The sequence below is a fragment of the Myzus persicae genome, unplaced genomic scaffold (assembly GCF_001856785.1).
Source record: "Myzus persicae strain clone G006 unplaced genomic scaffold, MPER_G0061.0, whole genome shotgun sequence".
NCBI lineage: Eukaryota > Metazoa > Arthropoda > Insecta > Hemiptera > Aphididae > Myzus > Myzus persicae.
Window position 1 is genome coordinate 160162 of NW_019102141.1, and position 17066 is coordinate 177227.

Consider the following 17066-nt stretch of genomic DNA (forward strand, 5'->3'; position numbering starts at 1 on the left):
TTTTAATATTATATATGTATTACACTGCTCGTGGACGATGTCTGCGGGCCGATTAAATTATTATTTAAAATTTTAAATGAGTGCATGCCAATTCCGCAGAGTTAAAATAAAATCCCGCGAAGATCACTACTGCAGAAATCCATTCATGAAAAATTGCTTAGTTAAAGTTTCGTCATGTTCCGCATCAAAAAGATTTTCTATTCCTTTTTTCTTTTTCGTAAACCTTCAAAAGAGACAGCCGGCTTCCAAAGTGATAGCGGACAAACTTTAAGAATTATTTTAAGTTAAATTTTGTTTTTAATCGTATATGGACGTAGATACCTACCTCTCGCCGACAACGTTAGATTATTTATCGTGTCAGTGCGTCTTCCGTCTGCCTTTGTGCTGTGTGTGACGAGCATGTTACAACGTACATAAGTGTAGACGGATCGAAGTACGACTTTTAATTGTCGTTTTTGTTATTGTTGTCACCTTGCGGTATGTCTTGCAAGGGAAATAGTGAGTTTGCCCGCGATGATTTGGTGAAATTTTCCTTAAACCGACCTTTGCAGTTTTGTGACATGGCCGGTCGCAACGGTGATATATGCTTGTGGACGTTTTTGTTTGTATAGGTGGGGTTTCCAGATTGCAGGATCCTCTCGTGTTGGTCCCAGCAGACATAACAGTAATTTATTGGACCCATTATTCTAGATCAAATTTGAGAGTATTTATCCAATTAAGTAGTGTATAGTATCGAATAATTATATCATCGCCGAATGTGTATAATATAGTTGATGGAGGTGAGAAATACGTTTCGACGTCACGCGAACGTATTTCGCTCTAAATCGTTTGGTCCATCACCGCTGCAGTTTGGAGATTTCAAACACTCCGCGCGCCGTGTACCTACATAATATATTTTATAATATTATTATATAGGTATTATGGACGTGTGACGTGCGTGTAAAACATCGACCGCGGTTTTAATGTCTTGATTTAAAAAAAAAAAAATCATAATACATATTATATGAAGATATACCCGTATAGGATTTTTTTTTCCCGTTCTACCGTTCGGTCGTTGTGTGCGTATACGTCATATATAGGTACATGTATGTGTATAATAATATTATATTATTGTATAAACCAGTTTCGACTTTGAGTAGTAGTCGCGTGGTGCGGGTACCCGGCAGTTGTAGTAGTAGTCGCAGTGAGCAGCAGCATAATATAATAAACGCGTCGCAGTCGTTCCGCGGCGGCGGTGGTGCCTAAGTGAAAAGTAGAGAAAAAAATCCAAAATCTCCGAGTACCGCGGGCGGGCACAAACTGCGTTTCCCACGGATTTTTTTAATGCCGACGCGAGTTTGACGTGCGGAACTTGGACCGCGAGCCATCGAAAGACAGTCGACGAGGTCGCGAGTACCTATTCTTTTCACGTTCGCGGACGAATGAGGCACACTATAAATAAAATAATTTAGTAGGTACATTATATAGGTAGTCTACCATCGGAAGTTCGGGGACTGGCGCCTTCGGGTTTTTAAGGTTCCGGTTCCGGTACTTCATTATTATGGCGTTTTGGTTCCGTTTCTAATATTTCGTTCGGATTTTTGGAAAATTCAATTCAATTGTTCTGGTTCCGAACTTAACGGCTCTGAGCTACAAAATTATAATAGCTGAGTAAAAAAGCACTTTAGATGCATGCACACTCTTTGTAGCCAATAAATTGAGCACATGCGACGGAGGTATAAACACGTCATGTGCAAAATATTGAATATAATCATTGTATAAAACCAAATTTTTGTTTATTTGAAAACATGGGTTTTGGTTCGGTTATTTAAAAATCATTGAGTTCGGTTTCGGTTTCAAACATTGTCAAGGTTTTTAGGATCCAATCCCTGTTTGGTACAATAATATTATTGTCATCATTACAATAAATACTTTTGTCACGAAAACGCCAAGTATAATAAGGGTATACTTGTGCTTGCGGGAGTGCGATAGTGCTTTTCTAATGGAAATATCGAATCCGATGTTTTGTTTTACAACCTTCGCGTAGTTATACCCGTGTACCTATGTGCATACTATGTGTATACAGCACACCGTACAGTCGATGATCGCAGTTTTTATTCGTTGTAAACGTTGCCGCGTTCGTTTGATACCGTATAATTTTTATTATTTTGACGTCGGCGGCGGCGGTGAAGAATATAATATTATATTATGTACAGCGTGTATATTATATTATATTATTCTCCGCCGCCGCGCGGAAACCGGTCCCATTACGATACATATATAATATAATAATTGTAAACTGTTATTTTTTTCATCCTGCTCCCGCAGCTTCGAATCTTTCTTTCTTTTTATCCGCGATTCCTTCTCAGCACTGTCCATATAATATTCTAATATCTCCGTTTCACTCGTCTCACCTGCGTCTCCTCCGCGGAGAGCTGCGGCGCATACATTTGCTATGATACCGCAACTCCCGTCAGGACGCGCGACTTTTACATATTATTAAATATTATCTTATACCGCATTATGTATACCGCGGTTGCGTCCGTCACACGAAGCATCGCACCGACACGCAGAGTAGAATATTATTATATTATGCAGTATAACATATTATATTATACGGCTCGTCATCGTCCGAAAGCGTCGCGAGATTCGACTCGGGTCTCACACACACATACACGATATATTCCCATCGTCGATCTTGAAATTTAAAACCCTCCCGCTGCGCCCGTCTCTTGATCCGAGCCCGCGAATTTGTCACGACCGTCGAGATAAATCCCCGAGATTGTTTTTTAATCCTCGTCGCGCGTAACCCCCCGACCGGCGTGTGTCGACATTGTTCGTATAGTCGGGAGATTTAAAAATCCGCGATACCCGCGGGCGGTCGTTCATCCGTTTTTCAAATACACCGAAATATAAGTTACATAGGCATACCTATTATGACGTGTTCGCGTGGATAAATGTGTAAGAAGTTTAAATATTATACTTACGGATTATACGAAAAGCACAACGATTTTCTTGACGGCGGAAATATGCGGCTCACGCGTTATTGGACTTTATACGCATGTACAGTGCAGAAGACAAGTCTTCCTAAAATCGAATATACTTATTGCAGCTGCAGCAGTGCTGCAGTGGTTGCTGGTGGTCCGCTCCATTGCATATACGAATTATTCAGACAACAGAACGAAATGGATTAAATAGAAACCGATAGTATTATTATAAGTATACTATTAGTTTTATTTACTAATATTACCATTAAACAGCTATATTATGATGCTGTGATTTATATGCCCGAAAAATAAATAAAGTGTGAAGCTGAAACCGGATTGACGTCATTATGCAGACTTTATCAATAAAATATAGATGCGGTATATATAATCCCGGTGCCCCGGTATAGCTAATAAAAAAAAAAAAATGTAGAATTTTTCCGTGGTTTTTATTTGGTTGTAGTCAATCGATGGTAGCCAGTATAATATGTCGGTACAGTTAATAATTGTCTAGTACGCACATAAATCTTTACGTATAGTTTGTTTTCAAAGCTGTTCGTCTATTCTTTCGCATAATTCATAAATCGCGCAGTACTCGTATACAAATTACGGTCCAAAGTCTGTAGGTATACATGGTATATAACCAATTATAGATTCTGTCCCATTGCATTACGATCCACAGAGCTGATTTTCGCGTACGGGGATGCGGTTTAGCATTGTATCATACAATTTGTATGTTCATTGCCGAGTCATAGGGTGCAGGTCACAAGTTTATATTTACAGCTCTTAATAAGCGTGATGTTTTCTCTTACGTATTTGGACGCTGTAAAGTTCGTTTAATATGCTGTGACCAAATTTCCAGTTCATATGAGCGACGGCGAGCAGCCCCCAAACTGTTTTTTTATAACGGTCGACGAGATTTCGGGAATGTCTGCTGCAGTAGCCGCTCGTACACCCCCAGAACGTATCGCGTGTCCGTGTGACGTGGAGGTTCGTATATTAATTATTAATATCATCTAATCCTGCAATGTGGAGTGAACCTATCCTATAGTAATAATGATGATATATATTGTGAGAGCACTATAAGAGGACCGATATTGTGGTGTATTATGCGGTCTGTTTCGGCGACGGTCCAAAGACGACTGTTTGGTTTTCGAGACGCTCCATCGAAGACCGCCACGATATTATAGGTAGATAAACCTGTAATATATACGTTTATACTTTTGGCTATTTATAGTACCATCATTTCTTTTGCAGGACATATTTGGTATTATTATACATTATGCATAGGTAATAATATATATTTCATAAAGTGGTTTTTTTTTCATTATCGCCAAGTCCGACCCGCGCCTCCCCACGTCGATATCGATTACTCGCAAGATAATAGATAAATATTAAATATAATACCAGTACACATAATACTATAGTTGTATAAGTTATAATAACGATAATGTGTGCGCAGATCGTTTGTACGCTTCCGCCGCGCAATCAATAACAATATTCTCAAAACTCGTCTATTAATAGCAATATTCGAGATCGTTGCGCCGGCACAGCCTCCCGAGCAGAGTGATAAAGACTCGGGTGGGGCGCGTTGCAGCACGTATACATATTAATAGGTATATATTGGAACGTAATTATTAAAATTGGTATATCTTAGCTCACGAATAACCCAACGTACCTATTATAATATTATATATATATATATACACAAGCGGTATAGGTGGCTGACTATATTATAATACACCTGTATTATGACTTTGTCGTAATATACCGTACTCATCGTCGTACCTACAAATTATCGTATCCGCAAACTTTGGGCCACCATCATCGGTGGTTATGGCGGTGAATACTTTTCGTACGGTAGGAAGAGGGTGGGAGGAGGAAAAGAGATTTAAAATTTGTTTACAGTATATTGTATGCTGTGGCCTAAAGTTACGGGTGAGGAAAAACCAGAATTTTTTTTGACTAATAATCTGTTTGATTGAATACACAAGTATATATACTTAAATACCTACCCACCTACATTAATGTTTTTTATCCTTGTTAAGTATAGAAATTCTACTATTATTAATAATATAATTTATGAGTTTTTGTGATAATTGCACATCGAAAATAATCATGCTATTTTAATAACATTTTGGTATTCGTCAAGTAGGTAAAAATAATAAAATTAAAATATTTAATAAAGCAACTTACTATAGACATTAATAGTACATAGGTACTTGCTGTTGAAAATAGATGTATGATTTGATATGGACAATTTGTGACGATTTCAGTGTTCTTGTATTTGCAGGTAGCTAACCTAACCTATATGATGTTCGTGTTTTCAAAAATCGTTAAATTAAGATATCTGCAGAAAGTATATGTCCACAACATATATATTATGTAGGTACGAGTGTACAGAAACGAAAAACCACGCACGTACCTACCTTCATTGAGACATTCTCGTTTTTAACGAAGTTGTAAGTCTGAAAGCAGTCAAATAAAATCAGCAAATGCAATTACTTCGTATGTGTTTATGTATAAAATATATAATGCTGTGTGCATCAGACAACTTTTTAGTTACTATCAACAAAACGTTGCAAATTAATATTATCACATATTGTAACAGATTGACGGGCGTATATAAATGATAGTGTATACCATCATCATAATATTATGATATATGTAACCGGTCGAGCAGTCATTAACGTGTAAAAAATTAGTTTTTTCCTGCGTGTGCCTAATCGTTTTATAAGCCATATAACATATAAAATAATAATAATATGTAAAAAATATAAATCGATATATTAACGATATTTAATGGTATTTTAATCTCGAAACCACCACGACATTTCTACCCGAAAAAAATATATAGTTTATTATCCTATTAATATTTTGTATGGTTACATACTTATAACCCTATATCTATATATATTATAAACTATAAAGGGCAACTATAATATTACTTTGTATTACTACGATATAGACTAAATTTTTAGTAAAATTTCGATTGAAATTACTATAAATTGTACTTGAAAAAACTAAATATTGTTCTTGAAATTACTGAACATTTTTATCCTAAAGTATTTCTCATGTACCTAAATAGAGAACACTAAGATCATAGACATTTTGATGATTACACATTTGTAGGAAAAAGGTAAGAATACAGTAAATAGGTAGGGATTTAGTATTACCTATATTATATAGTACACCTAAATAATAAGATACAATTGATTGATTTTTAAATATGGACACAATACGTAGTTTTAATACTTTTAGAACAATAATATAATATTACATTTTACTAATTTTAGCATTATCATATTATAGTTATTGGTTAATATTTAATACTGAGTATTATATTTATTGTATACATGTCATATTATTTTATTGGTATGAATCGGTGTTTTCTAATTGCGAACAAAGTGACAAAAAAACATGTGAGTTGATGACGAGATCTAAAAAGGTAATATACGAATTGCGGAGACAAATATAACATGCTAATTGCGAACAAATGTCCAATTATTATTTTTGATACAACGATTGTGGACTTTGGGAAATTACTATTTGATATTGACGACATACCACAATACACGACTTTACAGATTATGTTTTTTTTAACTAAATAAATACAGATTCTGCATTGTTTCCTCCAGAAATATGGGCAGAATTTTCTTGTTCCATTTCAAGAACCACAAATGCCTGTGAAAGTTCTCATGCTAAACTTAATGGTACGTTTTGTCGCAGTCATCCTAATATATATATATATATCAATTGAAAAAGTCTTGAGCCTTTTTTTTCCCTGTGAACAACCAAAATTAGAAAACAAATTGCGGTTTACGCGTTCTTACTATGTTTCGAGCGAAATTCAATGTACCTATAAACGTATACGTAATCGTTTCTAAAGGAGTGAACGTCCGCGATGCTGTCAGAATTAACTCGACTAGTATATGTAGGTACCTATATCCTGTTATTCCGGAACTATAGTACCTACCGATTAAGAAAGATAATAATAATGGACGATATATATACATATTACATGCATTACGGGCTTACATAATATTGTCCACTAAATAATAAAGCGTATAATATAATATGACATTTGATATGGAAATAAAAAATAAGAATCAGTTTCCAATCCGGAGATATTTATAATATGCACCACAGTCCACAACTCCCATAATATTATATTATATTATTATGTTCCCGTTCCTCGAGTAATCATATAATATAATCAAACCATTTGCCCTGCACTTCCGACGCACACGCATGTGATTATTTATGAGAATCGCAGTCATTGCACAACCACTACGGAGTATGATTTATAATAATATTCGATTGCCGAGAAATTTTGAATAACAATAAAAAAAAAAAATTGTACGATTTTATTTTTTTGTTTACTAATAATACGACGATTATAATGACTTCATAACACTATTGCTGAATAACTCGGCTCCGCCAATTCGGATCTATAGTTGAATCTACTGACCAAAATGTTTTGAATATCGGTCAAAAAACTGTGGATCTGAGTAAGGTTCATCAATTTTATACTTGTAATGTTATATTTTAGTAGATATAACTACTGACCAAATGTCATGTACTCATAGAATCGGCGGTCCCGGCCAGGCGATGATGAATCAGTCGGTCAATCAGGAAATGTTCTCTTGCATATATATATATATATATATACATGCATATTATAGCATGGGCGGATAGTCATTTTTGACTTACAGGGAAAATATTTTTAAAAAGGCTCCTACGTGAAAAAAAAACCGTCAAAGAGTCATTGCGTCAAACGATAGAAAAAGGGCCTCATTGCCCCTGCGACCCTGCATATATATACATGGAGGCCCGCCGGGAATTCCTGGCTTCCCTGTAGGCCTATTTACCCTTGTGTTATAGATACGGAATACTGACGTCTCTAGCCTACATCGGTGGCCGGGTACTTTTAGCAATGGACGTGACGACCCTGTTCGGCATCACCAGGTTGTTCCTGATTTTTCACTATCCGTTGCGGGCACAAGGACATTTTCCAGGAATTCTCCGAATATCGTATCGGTGTGCGAGCGATGAAATCGTTCATGCTATAATAACTTCTCCAGTGTTATGGTCGTTATAATATATTTATGATAAAATATACTGTCCATGTTTCGGATTTGAGTACATCGTAGACAGAGTATGCGTATGAGTGAATGAAATGATTATACTCACTGGGTGCTGACGGGGAGTGGTTTCGTTTCCGGTCGTTGGGTTCGCAAAAAAACAAAGAAAACACAGTCAAAAAGACAAAAAACCCATCATTCTCGCTGACGATACGATGATTGTTTTTTACTGTGCACGCGAACGCAGTATTATATTATATATTGTCATACTCAGCGTGAAGATTTGCTTCGTATTTATACGTACCTATATATATGTGTGTATTATATTATAGCCTATAGGTATATAATAATATAAAATATACTATATAATAGTCGTATAATGTGTACACAAGATGCGTATATTATAATATATACGCGTTGTAGGTCATAATAATAATAATAATAGTAATAGTAATATATGGGTAGGTACTTATATAAATGTAATATGCGGACCGTATTAAAAACCGATATCGTCCGGATAGGTTCCCGCGCAGTCGGAATCGTTAAAATTACGATCGCGAGACGACGACGGCTTCGACTACAATGTATAGGTACAATATAAATGTGTGTGTGTGTGTGTGTGTGTGTGTGTGTGTGTGTGTGTGTGTGTGTGTGTGTAATATAATAATATTATAATACACGCGCCGCTTGTTGTATATTATATACCTAGGTGGACGGTGAAATTTGTTTTATTGCTCTTCTGCTCGACCGGTGGGGCAATAATTATTGCGGCGGTGGTGCAGGCGGGGTGAGCATATATACATGCCTGGTCCCCCTCTATCAACAGAGACCTCTCCTACAGCTTCGTCTTCTTTTATTTTTCCGACGCGTAATTCACGACCATATTATAATCTATACGTCGACTGATCGATAAATCGATTAGCTCAAAGAAAGAAAAAAAATGCTAGACCCAATATATTATAATATATCATAATAATGGTTTATGCGCATAACATAATATATAATTGGTATATGTATACATATACCGCGGAACAATAGTGAAATTGGATCCTTGTAGAACATTGAAAACGGATGATTTGTTGTACACCTAAAAAGTATTTAATATACACATAATAATGTCTATGCGTATTATAAATTATTATAATATATTACGCGAACATTATAATACCGATAATATTATGTCCTTATGCCCATTATTCATGAATTGAAAAACAATTTGTCATGGTTGAAATATTTCTCGGAAACTGCGATGTATAGAAGGACGAAAGAACGAAATAACGTGACATCTACAACAAACGAATTTCCAGTATGGGAATATACGATTAGGTTTTTATTCCGCATTATGAGACGTATTAAATTTAACAGGTATATATTATTGAAAACTATTCAGTGGACAGGGAAATGAAAAGATAATAATAGTTTTTTAAATAACGGACGTAATTATTACGATACAAAAATGTGGTATTATTATGATATGTAAAAATTATTTTCATACAAATGTGTGTGGGGGTGTTGACCAGTTGCCTTCAGCGGCTGTTTTTGGAATTAAAAAAATGTAACAGTTACCCTCAACCAAATGTACCATTGCCCTCACATATTTTATAGGTACATGATTATAATCCTTAAAATAAGGGAGGTAAATATGACGTATGTAATAAATCATACATATATATAAATATGAAAAATTAATTCGATAATAGAATAATTAAAATAACATTTTAAATATTACAGGCGCGGTGCATACAATGTAATTTATTAAAAGAACAGTAGTACAAAATGTTGAACATATTTAGTGTATAAGTGCAATATTAAATGTCTAAAATATTTACTATTTGTTGACAAATTACACTGTATGCCACTCATAATTATCTACATTATATTTATTCTTTTATTGGGTACATGCATTATTTTTTTTTATATTTATTTACATATTTACCTCCCCTTTCTGGTGGGTTGGTATTATAATCATGTTTATAATATAGTTTGTTTGGTTGAGAGCAACCGGTGCATTTTGCTCTAGGTAGTTGGTGAGGAATTGGTTTAAAAAACGTACTTTAGGGGAAAACTACAACAACAATTTTACTAAATAGCAGTATTAGTTACCTATATATAGAATGTAGATACAGGAGGGACAGCCTCAACTCGTCCCACCACCACGTCACCACCAATATTATATAAAGAATGTCTGCAGCATGATGATGACATTGTACAATCATTTAAATGATATTAAAACAAAATCAGTTTCTTTTTACCCGCCTGAGAGGCAGATACGCAATTATAATCATTAACATTATCATTGCTATCACACGTCTTACGCATAATGTTTAACTGTATATAATAGAGAGGAACACGACCGGCCAAATCGCATACCCAAAACTAGCTGTTCCTAATACGGCAAATGTACATATATAATATACCTGTTGCTACAAATAACGCGCGTTCGGATTTTTATGAATGATTTATTGAAAAACCGAATGCGTTCACTTTCGTGTGGTTCACTGCATAATATATACATGCATATCATATACGTGTATAATGTATACTGTATATACCTAGTTAAAATAGTAAATATATAAATTATAGTGCCCATAGGCTTGTGTAGGGTACCCACCTCGCGGACTATATATAATATTATAATATATTCCCGACAATATATATAGGTAGGTATAACGCCATAGAATGCGTGATGTGCTCGACTTCTACATAATATTGTAAACGATGTCCGCGACGAAAATCACCTCGGAAAAGGGGTGGACAGCTAGGCTACCGTCGCCGCCCGAACGATTTCGTAATCTTTTTTAATGCTTTTTTTATATTAGGTGTACCGAGTACCTAGTACCTACTCGAAATCGTGTCGTGATCACCATCATCATATAATAATATGTAAGCCATTGCTGCAACGTCCTCCGGAATAAAAGCATTTATATAGTATTATTATAGCATTATACATTCAATAATATAATAGTGTTATTATGCGTTTATACTGTACAGTGAAGACTATCCAAGGAGACTGGTTCGCTGAAATCTCTGCTGCAGTGATGTCAATAATATTATATTGTTAATTACGACTTTATGACTTTACGACTGTACTTAGGTACCTATATTATGATGAGTTTTAGAGTGCCACTACATACGCAGCTCATACACTTACAGGTGGAAAATGTGCATAATATAACCGCGACTTGCTGCGAATAAAATGTACGAACATATTTTTTCTATAATATAACTCCAAAGTGTCTCCGCCGAATGCGTACGAAACCTATGAATGATAATAATATTATATTGTATGATTATGATGATTATAACGCACTAAACAGTTGTTTACTACAAGTTCACTTATGCATTAAAAAATTGGCAAAATGAAATGCTCTTGAAATTAATGTGATGTAAAAATTATTTACAACATCAATTTCAAATTTCTTAAACACAAAATTGAGTAAATTACATTTTTAAATAATAATAAAATGTCATTATTTGTGATCTTCTTCTTCAAAAACAACAATCAATAACAGTAGGTACTTAATATTTTTTATCTGAATATACCTATAGTGACAAATAAGAAATTAATATTTTATACATTGCTTATTATTTGTGTTTTTACTTTTTAGTTTTAACTTCGAAGTAAGTCACAAACCTGTTTTTGGACTGGGTAGAACATTTTTTCTGACCGATTTTCGTAACACTGTATATTGTCATAGAAACACAAATCTACAATATAAACAAAAAAAGTTTAATTTAATTTCCAACAAAATGTATGGCATACTGCTAGATACTTTTCCACTGCACTGTACCCAAAAACATATGCAGTGAAACCTCCCCAAACGGACACCTTCAAATACCGAACGTCTTTTGGGCACAAGCTACTGACTTTCTACAAACCGAAACCTCTGAATAATGGACAAAATTTCAGGTATTCAGGGGTGTCACTGTATAAGATTTCATATAGGTAATATTCCTTGTAGAGGCAAAATGTCTAGTAGCTACTTATAATACTTACATACTAATACATTGTGTACACCTATGTTTTAAATACAATATTTATATGTAGGTTTACCATCTATACTCTGCAGCAAGGATGGTGAACCTTTTTGTACCAGCGTGTCAAATAAAAATTTTGGTTGTATTTTGTTTTCCCTGCGTGTCAACTAGTTCGATAACCCTTCAATTTTTTTTTCAAAAACTTAAATATCATCAAACTTTTGCACATTCGAGTGTGTCACTAAAATAGTGTGCTATAAAATATATGTGTTATAGGTTCGCTGTCTGAGTACTTGACGTCTGCGTCAACTTTCATCTAAGTATATAATTATACACATGAATAATGTGTGAGCTTGTGCAAGTACAAACTATTACTACAGTACAAGTTCAATCTATAGATTGTCGATGAAAACAATTAATATGGAACTTGAAGGTATATTGCGAGATAAAAGCTGTCGCTGGTAAATATCATTATGAAATTGGTATACCTACATAGTACACATAACTATACAGGATCTTTAGATTTCGTTTTTTCATTTTTTCTTCCTGTTTATTATTACCTATACGTATCACGTTATCCATATCTTTATCGAAACCAGTAATTCGATGCGATATCGTTTTTCTACATTTCGAGTGGTTTTGATATTGAATTTCGTTACGCATTCTGTATGCACATACTGCGAAATAAATACATATATTATAATACACACGCAAGCATGGTGACGATGATAATAATAACTAATAAGTGTATAAGTTTTATATTTTTAAGTGAATAATGGACATTCATTTTAACGCAATGATGTTAATTTAATAAAAAAAAAAAATAGGCTTGTTACAATGGTACGAGTGGATGAATTGAGAATTTTTATAGAGGGTATTTGAAAAAAGATTCTACACTGTCAAATATTAAGTTTAGTGGATTGGAAAGATTTGTAGTAATAACTAATAATTTATAGAAAGAAAGAACACTACGAGTTTTATGTCATACTGACGAATTTTATACTATATTTGTACTGGCAAGACAAATACAGTGGTTTGCGGGGTTCGAAATAAAGGTACGCACGACGAGGATTGGAATCTAAAGAACGGTATGACAGTCGGTGCAATGCCAAAATACTCCGACTATTGCCCCATGAACTGCGACAGATATATGATCAGTGCAATACCGGAATACTCTGACTATTGCACCATTGACCGATATAAATACCGTCCGATAGATTCGGGTGTGGAGGTTTCTACCTGAAATGCACAAGTCTGCCCGGGTGGGTCTTGCTACAGATCTAGTAAAAGACTGGTGCTTGGTCGCCGGTCGTGCGGCCTTTTATATGCGGTTTATCTGCGATTATTTCAGTCGGTGCCGTGTTCTGTGACAGAAAACCCGAAACCGCAAAAGTACAATCACCGATAAACGCATGAATAATAATTATATAATTTAGAATAACAATATCGTAATGTAAGGTGGACGGGAGGGCAGTGGTGTGCGTTATCTTAGTCGCAACTCTGAGTGTGAACATTAAGTTTGTAATGGAAAAATTAAAAAAATAATTATTATTGTGCAAAGTTAGACAAATTATTGATTATTTTATTTTATTATCATATAGGGTCTAAACAGACGACCGACCGAAAAATCCCGATCGTCTGGTTGGACTCGAATGAATCTGACTTACGCTACCACTTACGCATAAATAAGTTATTCACTTCAAAAACATTACGACAAAAAGTGTTTCGAGTAACAAAAGGGACTGTTCGGTTTTTATCATTATTGTCGTGTGTTCAATTGCTATTCTATTTGTTATTTCACCCCAACGGAAAGCCAATTCGTCGCACTGAACTAGAAATTCTCATTTGCATACACGACACGAATCGTACGGCAGTGTTAGCCCTACACTTCTAAGACGACTAACGGTACATGCAGAATATAAGTTTTCAAATAGCCAATATTATGCGGGTAAAAATTCTGCCACAGATATAATAATATAATATTGCTCTTTATTGACCTCCGTGCATATTGTATTATGGCGGAGTGCGGACGGCGCGTGCGTCTCCGCGGCCGCGCATAAAGACGAATGCGAACGATTCGAACGAACATGATAATATACAATAATATTATTATAAAATAGGTTTTACAATTATTATTGTAGCTGCGAGCGTATGCACAATGTCATTGCCCGTCTCCGGCTTCCGCGTGTCCAGGTGCATCTATAGGCCTATAGAAAACGACGACCGCACACGGATACCTGTACCGGTGAAAATGTATAAGAAAAACCTATCGGCGATCGAGTTCCTCCGCCTTCGTTTCGTCTGCGCGCGTTATACATACGCACACGTCGTGTAAGCCCACTAGTGCGCAGAACAGTCTCCGTGCGGCGGGCATGTTTAATAATGGTCCTTTGCGGCGGCGGCGGCGGCGGTCTCTATAACGCCACCGCCGCCGACTTCCGATATACTGTACGATATAATATGCACTGTAATGGCAGCGCCCGTCAACCCGAGTGCGTATACCTACGTTTACGTGCAGGCCAAGTACACGTGTAGGTACATAATGTATATCGTACGGATGAGCGCGTTGTTCCGTTAGTCGACGTGTGTGCGTGTGTGTGCGTGTGTGCGTAAGTATACGACGCGTTTAATAATCGCGGGTTTAATTTGTCGGTCACGACTAACTGTTTTGGTAATATCGCCGACGTCCATCTGCAGTGTATAATATGTATACCGGGGTAACCGCGACGCCCGCCACCGCTGCAGCGGGAGACGAGCGTTCGCGATGGGACGGAGGCGGCTTCCTATACAACATATTTGTATTATACGATATAGTTACGCGCCGAAGTCGCCCTGCACGCCACTTGTCTGATGTCGATGATCGAGTGTGCGTAAATACCTACCTACTCTGCGGACCTATGAAACGCGAAGATGAACACTCGCACCCCCCCCCCCTCTCCCCCACACACAATTTAAAAGCAGAAGCAGCTGCAGTGGTGTAATATAGTTGGAGAAAATCCAGACTCACGATAGTAATATAATGATATTATATTACACTGAGTGGTACGCGATAATACTTATTATTAATCCAAAAAACTAGTTGGCTGATACTGGTATTAAGTACCTATTATTGACTGATATTTACAAACACGATTATACATCCATGGACATGAATGCAATTGCAATTTTTTCACTTTGGCCCGGTTCCTGTTTATTTTTCAGTAAACTTTGACATGAACTGTCGAATATCATAAGATAATTTATCTCCGATTTCAATTACAGGCTGTCCTAAACAATCGATTGCCGAGGATCGGCTAAAAGTTGGTCGTCACGGGCTGTATTTACTTGTTTCGGTGAAAGTTGTATTCAAGCACAAACAAAGGCTCTTGGTATGAGTCCAAAGTGCAGGGGGGAGTGGGGGTACGAGGAAAATGCACTTAGATATTTTCACCGCGCACAAACGACATTGCATAAACGATGCGTAACCTAGGTACAATATATTAATTATTAGGGGTGATTCTCGACCAGTCTCGGGAAAGTAGAAAATTGAACTTATTAAAATGTTGTACTTAATATTTTGCGCTTGGATGACAATAATTATGATATACATTAATGTAGTCACTACACGGGCCAAGCTCTCCCCCCTCCCTCCATATCACCATCCTTAAACCACCGATTCAGTTTATACATATTATTATAATCCACTCGAGTACGCATTGTAATTATTGTCATGGTAATAATATTAAAGCAGTGTTACGATAAGCTACCGTTATATGTACAGCGTTAAATATATTATATGCAATTATATACAGTCTTTGGATGCCGGTCGCAGACGATAATATTATCTCGTCGTCGGATCGATGTCGGATCGTTGCGTGTAAACTGTGTAGGTACGCCGAGGCGCGTGTGACGATATTAAACACTGCGTTCGCACAATAACCAGTCGATGATAATTTAATTTCGAACAAAAAAAACAAAATGTCAGAAACGAATCCTATTCCCGACCACGCTCGTTTTGTATTCGGCTATTCAGATAAATTCACCGTGCGGGACGAGGTTGACAGTATATAATATAATAACAATCATGCGCAAAAATCATGTCGTCTGACTCGCGATGGGCTCTGCGGCGGTTCGATCACGATTCAAGTTGAACAGTACTACTGCTGTAGTCACTAAACAATACTTTTATTATAATTTAATTATATTTTCGTTTTTAGGGTTCGCATAGGAACGTGATCGGACATCGTCGCGTTTATTTCCTTTTCCGTGGAGATTCGTTTTGATTCGTCGGCGGATGTTTTCAACCCGGAGATACCCGCACGCATAATATCACAACGTCTTCAGTGGTACTGGTAAAATTATTTCGAAAAGCCCCAAGGGATTTACTGCACCTCGTCGAACGTCCGTCGTTCAACACTGTATTGCGTATGGTACTATATGATAATAATCATACATAATATGACGAGATAAATGAACACTTGAATAATAAATGAATACTGTTCACATGTGTGGTTTTTTGTCTAAACACCACGATATTAGTGTCTCGCGAGTGACATCCGTTCGTCTGCAGCTTAGGCACATTGATTTCCATTGCAATTAGATTATTAGCATTGTCGATTTTTGTGAAAGTCAAAATAATTCAGCGATATATTTCCTAGAATTCGGTTGCGTGCATACATTATAATATTATTATACATATTATATATAGGTATCAGATATACCTACTTGAATCAATACGCGCGTGACGTCACATTTCGTATGTCCTTTCCCTTTACAGAACGATTGCGATTTTAATAAAAATAATAAATACTCGCGAACACACACACATACATCTATAATAGGTACATAGTATGTATATCGTATTATAATAAATATTCCCATCGTACATTTTTATACACATATTATATATTATTTGTATAATAGGTATATGCCAACATTATTAATATAATATAATATATAATATAATGCAAGAGGTTAACGTCTCTTCTTCGATCACGTCCTTCGTCTTGCACTCGTCTCATTACGTAATAATTTTATATTATGCTGTTTACATTACATTTAT